This window comes from Xiphias gladius, chromosome 20 (genome assembly GCF_016859285.1).
Source record: "Xiphias gladius isolate SHS-SW01 ecotype Sanya breed wild chromosome 20, ASM1685928v1, whole genome shotgun sequence".
In the NCBI taxonomy this organism is placed as follows: Eukaryota; Metazoa; Chordata; class Actinopteri; order Istiophoriformes; family Xiphiidae; genus Xiphias; species Xiphias gladius.
The window spans coordinates 18,039,357-18,052,041 of record NC_053419.1 but is presented as its reverse complement, the minus strand read 5'-3'; positions in this window follow the sequence as shown (position 1 = coordinate 18,052,041).

The following is a 12,685-nucleotide window of genomic DNA, read 5'->3' as shown; positions in this document are numbered from 1 at the left end:
TCAAACATGCCCAGACACTTAGTAGTGAGAAAAGGGTGTTACAGATCAAGCCTTTTTCCACATGTGCACCACATCTAATCCCCAGTGGCAGATCAGTGCGTGAAGACAGAGTTTATCATCAAGGTGACAGTATGAGACAACAGTAGGACCCCACTTATCACTGATGTATATTGCGGCATATCTAGATGTTGTTCAAAGTTAATTTGATGTATGCACATATTATTAAAAAATAAATGATCAAAATTGATCATTTATTCAGCAGAACCAGAGATACAGTCTTTTTTACTCCACACATTATTCTTCCTTGTCAATATCTGGGGATACGTTTCCCACAATGCAACTCTACAACCAACAACGTTTATAGAACTTTTTTCACAGTAACAGCAGTACTCCCAAATAATGTCATTTGTCTTGCAGGTGTTCGGTCATAAACCAAAGATTTGGATACACCTAAAGTTTAATGTGATGGTGGTACAAGATGAAAGGTCGAGGGATCACCGAGTTACTACTATTCATCCCGTGGTGAATTTGATTGCCTGCACCAAATTCCACGGCATCCTACAGTTGTCGGGACATTTTACAAATAACCAAAAATGTCAACCTCATGGTGGTACTAAAACAGCACATATGTTTTATAGGAAATGTAGTCACTGGCTGGATTACATTCAGAGGCAATGCTTTGTTTGTTTTTTTTTGTTTTTTTTAAATGAATGTTGGTGCACATGCTCGAAGGTGGTTGGGGTGAATGGCAAGTGTACAATGCACACAACTTACACACCAGAGAAATTTGTCCCCCAAGGTAGCCTATGACAGAGACACGAACACATACACTCACACACAATATGTTTTGTTTTTTGGAGGTCGGTCCTTCCCCCAGCTATATAGCCCAAGGTGAGAACAGTGCAGGAAATGGTCTGTAATTCACAACCTTGTGACAGAAAGGACAACTTGTGAAACACACACACACACAGACACACTGACACACTGACACACACACACACACACACACACACACACACACACACGCACACACCAAATATAGAAATCGGCTGTATCAGCAAACCACCAAAAAAGAACATAAATTAGATTTGCTGCCCAACTAAGCAGATGTTTAAGGTCTTTGGAGGGGATCATTGGCTGGTTTTGGCTGAAGACTGGAACAGTGCAGTAGCCAAGGCAGTTGGCCTTTACAAGGCCCACTGATCCCGTCCATAATAGCTGCACAAACGGGTCAGGGTTGCACAGTTGGAGGCCTGTGCTCTGTTCTGTGGCTCTTAAGGAAGGCATAGCCATTCCTGTCTGTCTTCCTGTCTGTCTCTCCACCCAGCTCCTCATATCCACCTCCCCATTTTGCCCCGGAGGTCTCTCTCTGGGCAGTGTGACGGTGTGTGTCTCTCCTGCGAGCCAAATGCTGCAACACTGGAACAAAGATGCTCGTTATCCTGATGAACCCCCAGCCCCCCACAACCCATCCCACCAAACCCTGATCCCATCTAGTGCAGACAGTTTGTAACTAGGTCTGACTCGTGTCCTTCAATTTTGAGAAATGGGAAGAAAGAGCGGGATAAAACAAAAGAGAAAATAAAAGAGAGAAGTGTTAATGTGATCTCCACTCTCATTTCCTGCTGATGTGCTGCTAGTTCACAGCAGAGAGAAGCAATAAACCAAAGTCTGAACCTAGACAGGCAAGACACAGCCAGGGAAAATAACTGGATTTTTTGTGCTTGGAAGCTCTGTGTGTGTGTGTGTGTGTGTGTGTGTGTGTGTGTGTGTGTGTGTGTGTGTGTGTGTGTGTGTGTGTGTGTGTGTGTGTGTATGAACACAAAGATTGAGAATATTCATTATGAGGGGAGATATTTGTTCAGCAGGGGAATTTACTGATGAGATTAGGCGCTGGAGATCTGGTTAGGGGGTTTGGGGGTGTGGAATGTAAACAAGAGCCCAGCAGAGAGAAAAACTTTAAGAGTAGATTCAACCACCCGTCCCTTCCTTCCCACCACCGCCACCACCATCATTATTCCTCTTTCCTCCGTGGCTCCAACGACAAGTCGTGTTCAGGGACTACCACCTGTAGCTTGTTTTAACTGTATTAAATGCATTTTCTGCAAGCATCTGTGTGTGAATTTATGAATATAGATATGCTAAAGGGCAACAAGTGAGTAGAAAATACTAAAACCCCAAAATAGCCAATACTACAATGCACAGTAATGATGATTTAGTAATGACACAGCCGGACCATGTGTTAGTTTTAAGTGCAGTCTAGCGTTACTCTGTCATAGCTAATTGAATTTTAGTGTTCTTCCAACACTTTGGAGAACAGTAACAGTGAATAATGATCTCCCTCTTTCACGTACATCTTTGATGTTGGTACTAATGGACACTAATGGATGCCAGTATGCTTTCTCCCTCTGTCTCTGAGAGCAGGCCAAGTTTTGGGATACAAAGAGAGGGTTCATGCAGCGTCAGCCAAATGAGGATGGCGAATTCCATAATTAAAGGATAATTCTGGTTTATAACCACTTGAGTTTGTATTTTTGGCAATCATTTCTATCACCTAATATAAGACTTTAGTCAGGCAAGTAGACCGCCCAACCGACAAACCAGCATTGTCATAACTAGAGCCACGCTGCTATAACATGGCTAAAAACAACACCAAAGATGTGATAAACTAGAATTATCCTTTAAAAAATGACATCAAATCACACACATTTTTTCTGTTCAGTCATTCCAAATGATAAATACGGGACACATAACCTCACTTATCACAAAGAGAACAATTTCTTTAGGGAAACTGCACACTCACTGTACACTAAATATTATACAGCATCTCCTATTAGCACACTGCTGCTCCATTTATCTCATGTATCCCTAATTGTATCCACACTATGGCGCTGAGGGCCTGTGGAACTTGTTGGGTCCCATTTAGAGAAGGAATATCTGGTGTCCAGAGAGCCTCATCCCAGTTCCCTGCTGTTTATTTTGGAGCCCACCTGATATGCAGCCTAACTGTGGAGAAGGAGGGAAAAATTCACCAAGGGGCTTGCATCACGATCCGGGCCCCAAGAGTGCGTGGGTGGGGCGGGATGTATGCAGGAGGGTGACGGGCCTCAGTGACAGTGAATATGACTGTGAGAGTTATGGGCATCACATGACTCTGTTACATGACAGGGAATCTGTTCTGTGGTCTCGAGATGGTGACTTCAATTTGGTGCGTGTATGAGAGAGAGAGAGAGAGAGAGGGAAGAGGTAAGGAGACACAGATGCTGAGATTTCGATTTACCCCCCAGTTCCACGTTCATTACAAATCCATCCAGAGCAAAGTGAATGTTAAGACGCTCCAAATTAACCCTGAGAGTGACAGAAGCAGCCTCAGCTGTCTGTGGTATCACTTTCCATCCCAATGGTATGGATGGGGGTCTGACAACTGTCACCCTGACCTTGCCTCTCTATACCACTCTCCCAAGACTCGCTAGAGTCTCTGGGGCGGGGTGGGACGAGATTACCAACATTCACAATCTCCTCTGTGTCTCCAAAAACACATCCATCTGCCAGTCACAGAGATGTTGTCACGATGGGGTAGTTGAAAGCATATGAAGACATTAGCGTGTTGGGATCTCAGAATATGTATCAAGTGGGTTTATATTTTAAAGAATTGTTTTTGTGCCTCTCTTTTCATGTCCCCTTGAACCACAGCTGATGGTGGCAACTAGTCAGCCAGAAATTGCTGACTGTTTTATTGGCTGATTAGTGAGTTAAATTCGATTATCAGAACTAAATGTCACAGAGATAAGTCAAATACTTTCCTCTTTCCACTCTATGTCTTCCCAAAGAAGTACATTACTTCGCTCGCTCCGCTCGTCTTCCCCGTACCACCATTCTCATCTTATCATCTGTCTGCATTTTGAGGTGACCTTCTCTTCTCTTGTTATCTGACGAATCGTATCCCCTCTCTTTCTTAATCCTGAACAAGAATGAGAGCCTACAGCCGTGCCAGCGTTTGGCTGTGCTTGGGCACAGTGGTCCTGGAAGCTAAATATTAACACATCTTAGCTTAGCATTTTTGCATGCTAGCATATGCTGATTAACCCAGGGCGCTACAGGAAAAGACAGCGTCATTAGGATTCATTCTCTGGGGACCACGAGTGTCTGTACAAAAATGTATTTTAATCCATCCAATAGTTATCGAGATATTTCAGTCTGAACCAAAGTTGTGGACCAACCGACCAACTGACACTGCCATTCCTAGAGTCTTACCGCTAGCATGGCTAAAAACATCCACCATTAACAATCCTATGCTGAACCTTCACGTTGAGTTTTACATTGAGCCCAAGTGGCTGTTACAGTTGTCGGACCAATCAGTGAGAGAGGTGACATGGAAAATGCAGTGACAGGAGCCCTTAATCCTGCCAATGACAGACATGATATTAGCTGTTGCACTTGAATGAATAAAGTCTGTACTTGTCAGATGTGTGCAGTCAACATAGCGAGTGGATGTCCCTTATTGACATTAAATTTACATTTTAAAACTCAAGCTACATTGTCTGCAGGAAGTGAGTCCAACTAGGAGCCATCAATTAAAGCCAGAACTGTGTCTTCAGATTAAGCTGATATCTGATACCCGATCAAGGCTTCAATCAAGGCCAAGTGGGCGAGAGGAAGGAGGGGAAGGTCCTCGGGGGGATGCTGGAGGGTGTGTGAAGCAGTGGCCTGCGTGCCGTCGGCCAGCCGCCTGAGGGGGAGGCACATGGTGCCAACAGCTGCCATGGTGAAACGTTAACCCCTCTAAATGCTCAGTCCAGTAAACAACGCTGGGCTGAACACATGCCAGTGGGGGAGCCTGGGTGAGGAGAGGGTGAATGGGGCAACCCAGCTGACGCTGTGGAGAAAGGAGAATTGACCCCTGTGAAATGACTTATTAAAGTGTGGTGGTCACCATTCCGGGGGGCCAACGCAGGACACGACAGTGAGGGAAACTCAAAACCCTCTTTGGCAAACTGAGCAACGTGCAGGCCACAAGCCGCAGACAGGAAGCCCCAGATTCAAGAAATACTTTTATTGGATGTATTTACACAGACAGAACACACGGCATGCATGAAATACTGATGACAGATGCTTTTATTTTCCCTGCCGAACCCAAAGGCTTACCATGCTGAGTTTATTTTATCTCACAACTGGATGATGGGTGGAGGAGGATTTGAACTCTTCTGAGCATCCGACTCCAACCCCCAAAATTCAGTAAATTCAGACCTATGTATAGCTTCACTTAACTTTTAAATTGATAAATGAGCTGCACTTTTTTTGAAGCCTGTTGCAACCATTGGAGCTGCTCAAGGTTCCCATGCTCCCAGGCCCCCTAGGGAGTGGCAGGAACAGATGTGACGTCTACACTCCTCCACTCTGCCTGTCCCTCCTACCCTCAGTCTCTCCCTCTGCTGCTTGTAAAACAATCCATCTTCCACTTGTAAAAACATTACTTTCCACTTCCATCGTCTCTTCCCATAACTCTCGCTTTAATCAACGCGAAAACGAAATTATCCCTAATTTAGTAATGCGATAATTGCATCTGATCCTAATTGATGGTTAAAGGTGATGCAGGACCGCTAGCGTAATCTAGTAAAGGCTCTTGAATCTGTCATTTCATTTTGCTCCTACTGCTGCTTTCCACTAACACACACACTCAATAATGCACACACTCAAAGACAAAAAACAAAAATAACAGGAACTGCTGGATCAACACATTAAAATAAACATAATGGTTTCCGATTTTGGAATTCTTTCTCTTAAAAATCTAAAATCACATAGCTCATCATGAAAGGCAAAAGTAATTCTGAATCTGCACGCTAAATAGGTGTCATGCTATTCCAGCACTTTTCACCTGCATCTCAGGGCAGGTCAGCTGAATGCACCATTGTCCTACGATTGATCGTGTGAGCAGCAACGCCCCCATCTGGTGGTGTTTTCAAGGGCTTGAAGGGGGCGTAGGCTGGCTGCTGGCTGATCGCTTCTCTTGGTTCACTAACATATAAGCATCCTTTATCTGTTATAGTCACTTTTCACAGCAAAAAGACACAGGTGAATTTAAATGCTTCAGTAACGACAGCATTCGATTTAGGAGCCGTGGTTTCGTGCATGATGGCTCACTGGCTTTCTTAAGTGGAGCCATTGTTAATGGTACGAGTGACACCTGACCCCTTGTCTCGCTACTTGCACGTAAAAATGTATACCGAGGAAAAGACCGTAAACACTACTTTTGATTTCAGCTGCAGATGTACCGATGCATCAGTGCTATTTTAATTTTTTAAGCAGACTAAAACTCAAAGGCGTTGAGTCATTGATATTTCTAGTTTTATTAATTTGGCAACATAGGAGAATCCAAAAAATAAAACTATCTACACTTTGGCCACATTAAAATGATGTTTACATGTTAATGCGTCAGCAATAATCCAGCCATATCATATAGAATAAATTAACACTGATGTGTTACATTCTGCTACTTAATTAGTACTTTTACTTTTGAAACCTGAATAACATTTAGCTGAAAATGCTCCTGTACTTTTACTTTCTGTAAGTAAGAGTTTGAAAGGGTGACTTTTACTCAAAATAGAGTACTTTTAGATTGTTGTATTCTTACTTTGACCTAATGACCTGAAGACGTCTTCCACAACTGACGAAAATGTGTGAGACATTTTAGGCCAACTGTAAGAGACTGCATCCATGCAAATAATACGAGATATAAAGCAGCATGATGGGGATGGGTTTCTCAAACAAGCAGCCAAATCTCAAACTCGAACACTGGTTTATTATGTAGGGATGTGAGAGATTCTCCGATAGGAGTTGTTCTACCATCATCCTAATCTTTGCATCCTGTGGTGTAAAACCAGGCCCACACCTGCCCATACAATCTTTTCTATCACTATTAACAACAAATGTGAGTTTGTGTGTGTGTGTGTGTGTGTGTGTGTGTGTGTGTGTGTGTGTGTGTGTGTGTGTGTGTGTGTGTGTGTGTGTGTGTGTGTGTGTGAGACAGAGAGGGCGAGAGAAAACGAGAGAGAGAGGGAGATTAAGAAAGGCAGACCAGGATGAGACTAAAGACCTAAATATTTATCGTTTCCTTCTCTGACCATTCGAAAAATTATCTCTCTATGCTGAGTTCCTATCTCGGTCATCACACACCTGCCAGATTTGACAGCTGCATACGTGCAAGCGGACGTGCCTCAGCAAGGATGAACTCACTCCAACGCTATTGTTCTGAGACAATGAGCCATTAAAAAAAAAACACAGGGCTCAGGCTGATATTCGGGGGCTTATCAGAAATTTAGATAGTGGTTAACCAAACATTAACAACTCTCCACGCTTTCCTGCAAACATGGCCTTAAAAACCGTGTAGACAGAGTCTGTGAAGACAAACACTGTCAGTGTCACAAACACTGCATACCCTCAGGAATTGATGCAGGCCATAGATACCACTGATGTGTGAAGGACAGTTGTACTGCAGTGATGAGTTTTGCAGAATGCCTTTTCTTTTTGAGATACCGCTTCCACTTTTCATTCAATTATCAAACCATAGAATTAATTTGGGACTCTTAAGAATTCTCATTTAATTTAAAATTTGGTAATTACACAAATTAAACTTGTTTATACGGGTTAGACTTGTTACTAGAAGTCCATACAAACATGTAACTTCTATTGTTTTTTATGTATTTTAACTAAAATAACTAAGTCTAAATTCCACATCTTCTAGTATTTCATTCTTTATCACTGCTCTTAAAATGGAATAAGGTTGTCTGTTGCAAATTGAGCAAGGGCAAGATGAAACATGAAATTAAAACTGTGAAGTGTGTGTTTGTGGTCTGCATCTGTAGCTGAGCATGAAGATTTTGTGTACCCTGTGGTGGGTGTGAGACAGAGTTTGTACACACTGTACCTGCATGTCAAAAGGGCAACTTCAGTCCAAGCACTACATGTTGAGTTGTGTGTGTTTAACCATCCCATTTAGCATTTATAAGCACTGTAAAAACATTTGATACATGCTTATAATACATTATAATGTAGGTATAAGTAAATATGAAGACATTTTTAAGTGTCGATTAATCTTGAATATTTGTCAACAATTATAACTTCTCATATGAAAACATATTATCATATTATATTATATTATTAAAACTGTCGTTTCATAATTTATTAAATATCTATATCCTGGTTATAAATGATAAATAGTGGGGGTGGGGGTTAAAATAAAGTGTTACCAGTTACGTTTGTGTCAATTCTGTGTGAAGCACTTGCTTTTATTGTGATGATGTCTTTAGAAGTACCATATAAATAAAGTTCGATTTATGTCAAGTTTGGCAGTGCAGAACAACATGTAGTAGAAAAGCAACTGATGATGTAACATGACATTAATTTGCCAAAATGTAAACAGTGACGCTCCAATTAGGTGAAAAAACCTGCCAATGTCAAATATTACTAAAGAGCATGGTTATAATATCACATTATTATGAATGAATGTCAATTAGTAAGAGATGTAACATGTTGTTAACCAATAATATGCTTAAAATAATGTCTTGTATCATTTCATTTGTGTAATTCCTATTTCTGAGTTCAAATTAAGTTACATCAAGTCCAAGGCAACAATTGCTGGGGAATTAAATACTGTGAATTTTGCAATTTAGGAATTTATTACATCAGTAGGATTTATTACATGTTTATCCTCTCTTTACAGAGATACCGTACTACATTGAGACAAGTTGTTACATTATCATTAGCTACAATAAAATCATGACCTTATCGCTATTATAAGGCATCACTGAGATAGAGCTCAGGATTACTCAACAGCCTCTTTCCACACCAAGAGGGCAAGCCAGGGGGTTTTCGGTGCAAACGTGAAGGTCTGTTCCAACCTGCCCCGCAGCCCGTAGTCTCTAGACACAGTCTGTTGGTGGGGGAAGGTTTCGGCTGACAAGTCTGAGCAAAAGTGGAGGAAAAGGAGGCGTGTCAACCGATATATATGTACGTGTATCGTGGGTGTTTGAATTCTCTACTGAGAGCATGTGCTTTCGCTCACTTCCGTCACTTAACCACAGCTCTCCGAGGTGGACAAGGTGGATTACCTGTTATGAATTTGTACAAGTAGATTATACTTTATTATTTTGTATGTCACACAGCTCAAGGCATCATGAGGAAGTAGTGGTTGCATGCAAAGTTAAACAATGTATTACAAAGGTGGAACATATTCTATTTATTATCACTAAATATTTAAAAAAGAAGCATAGTTCAAGAACGATTATTTTTGTGATGCACACAAACCAACATAATGAAATATTATATCATATCGTTATACTAAGATGTTTTATAAATAAATCCCAAAGTCGCAATTATACAGTTATAAAAAAAACTTATATCTGTATTTGTAAAATGCCTTCATTTTTAATATTTAGAGACACATTTAAGAAGAAATCCAAAAACGTTTTTTTCAATATATGCATACAGCCTAATAAGTATAAAAGTACTTATCTGACAAACTGACAAAAAATAAAACTTGAACAGAACAAATTCTGCATTTTTGCACCAGGTCAAATTAGTTAAAGAATTGTATATCGGATTCAGTCCATGGATAAAAAGTCTGTAATGTAAACTAGAAGTACATTTTAAATATACCTTATTTTTCTCCTTCTGCTTAAGGAGTATATCCAAAAAAAAAAAAAAAAAAAAGCACAGATACTATCAAAAAGATATCCCCAGTTCTAATCAAACCTAATAACAGTGGATATGATGTAAGTACGGACATCAGGGGATGCTGATTTGTTCAAACTATGATTACTATCTGGACCTGTATGAAATTCTGGGGATAGGAAGCAAATGGTAGTTAATGAACATTTCTTTGGACACATCAGGCAACTAAACAGTAAGTAAGCTCAGGCTAACACACACACACACACACACACACACACACACACACACACACACACACACACACACACACACACACACACACACACACACACACACACACACACTCACATCTGTTAAGCTGAATGTAAAATACCAAGAAGACACAGGCATTGTTTATGTACATGCCGTGTACCGTACTGTTTTCTCAGACAGTTATGATTCTCAGAGGATATGTATGGAAGCCCAATTCTGCCACTGTAATTTAAAAAAAAAGATCCTGTAAGTCATTATAATAAGAAACTTTCTCAAAATAATGAATAAGTAAATACTAAGTCATTGTCTTGAGAATGAACACTCAATGAAAAAATGTATTGAGTTTAGTTTCAACATTACATCTTCATTGGGGCCTGTATGTATACATTTTCAGAGAAATGGTCTTGAACTTGAGAATGGCCCTAAACTCTGATTTATGAGTCAGAATATTATTCTTTTACATCTACCCAGAATGCCCTCCCTCAAGCCCTGAAACAGCCAATAGCAGGCCTGTATCACATCGGTTATCACAGCTTCATGCACACTTAGTCACGTTTAAGACTACCTATCATTCATTGCATGCTTTTATATAACGTCACATGCAAGAGGAATCCTATACTGTATGAGATGTTTCCTCCTGTTAATGCTGACGATATCAGTATTATTGATAACGAACTTTGGATGTATTAACCATCTGCGGAGGGACTATAAAATGTTGTCCGAGACAGTATACAGTAAATATTGTTAATAATATTATAATTTTATCATTTAATGTGTACATGAGGAAGATTTACACTAATATGTACAGAAGTATTCACTTTGATTCAATGTTTTTTCATTCTTAGAAAGTGTGTGTCCTCTGACCCTGTGCTGTGATGCCATCTGCTGGTCACTGACTGTATTCTACTTTTCACTCAAATGATATCACACTCACTAGTGATATCAGACTTTTATGAAAAAAATGTTAAAAGTAGAAAAAGAAATAAAATGTTGAATCTTAGCATAAATGTCCTCAAAGAGCTGAATATTTTTGATATTTGAACGGTTTCTGTACCTGACAGTATGCAGAAGTAGTTAGAGTCAAAACAAAGTACAGAACAACTGGGAAAATAAGAATAATAAGGATTAGGATAACAATGGTGTGCTAAATCAGCATTCACACAATAATAAGAATAATAAGAATAATCAGAACAAAACCAATAGGGTTCCAGCAGCTTTGCTGCTTGGGCGCCTAATAATAATGAGAACAAAAACAATAGGGCTCCAGCAGTGAGCGACGCTGATAAAGCTAAAAATTCAAATACAAACAGGAAAGTCTCTCCCATAAAAGTGTGTTTTAAGAAAGGTTTCAAAAGACGGCGGTGACATGGCCACCCTGATTTCCTCAGGCAAGTCATTCCAGAGCCTTGAGGCCCTGACTGCAAACACTCTGTCCTCTGTAGTTTTCGGTCGGGTCTCTGGAACAGATAAAGGATCTCTGCCTGTGGATCTCAAACTACATTCTGGCTCATTAAGATGTCATGAATGAAACAGGGAGAAACGCCACAAAGGGCTTTAAAAGTAATCAGTAAGCTCTTAAAATCAATTCTAAGACATACTGGGAGCCAGTGTAAAGAAGCTAGAACAGGAGTAATAGCGGTAACGTGAGAGGATGGTGATAATGGACCTGCAGCTGATCATACATACAATATTAAACAATTCTGAGACACTCCGAGCAAGTTGCATCCACAGAATTTTGTCAACAACACTGTTGACAAAATTCTGTCAACAAAACAATTTTGTTACCAGCTGCTTTCCCTCATCCATAATGCCAATAACTTTATTATAGATTTCCAGGCTTTTTCAGGGCCCTCCCCATGTTGGGACCCTGGTTACTTTGTTCCACGATTGCCCTCACTATGACTTTCATTCACATTAACATACACCCACTGAGCACTTTATTAGGAACCCCTGTACACCTGCTTATTCATGCAAGTATCGAAACAGCCAATCATGTGGCAGCAGTGAAATGAATCAAATCCTGAATATACAGGTCAGTGGTTTCAGTTAATGTTCACATCAAACATCAGGATGTGGGAAAAAAATGTGATCTCTGTGACTGTGACCGTGGCATGATTGTTGGTGCCAGACGGATTGGTATGAGTTCTTCTGAAACTTCTGATCTCCTTGGATTTTCACGTACAACAGACTCTAGAGTTTTTTCCTGCGAAAACCGAAAACCATCCAACGCTTTGTTGATGGGGGAGGTCAGAGGAGAAGAGCGGGGTTGGTTGGAGCTGACCAAAAGGCCACAGTAACTCAGACGACCACTCTTTACAACTGCGGTGAGCAAAAAGGCATCTCAGAACGCACCACACCTTGAACCTGGAAGCAGATGGGCTACAACAGGGGAAGACCAAGTTGGGTTCCACTCCTGTCAGCCGAGAACAGAAATTGGAGGCACAGGCTCACCAAAACTGGACAGTTGGAGACTGGACAAACATAGCCTGGTCTGATGAATCTCGATTTTTCTGCAGAGTCATGCAGATAGCGAGGATATCATGAATCCATGGACCAGACCTGCCATCGGTCCACACTGTGATTTCTTGACATACTTTGGGCTCCTTAATACTAATCAATCATGGTTTGAATGCCATAGCCTATCTGATTATTGTTGCTGACCATGTGCATCCTTTCATAGCCACAATTTACACCTCTTCCAATGGCTACTTCCAGCATGATAACGCACCAATTCACAAGGCAATAGTCGTCTCAAACTTTTCTG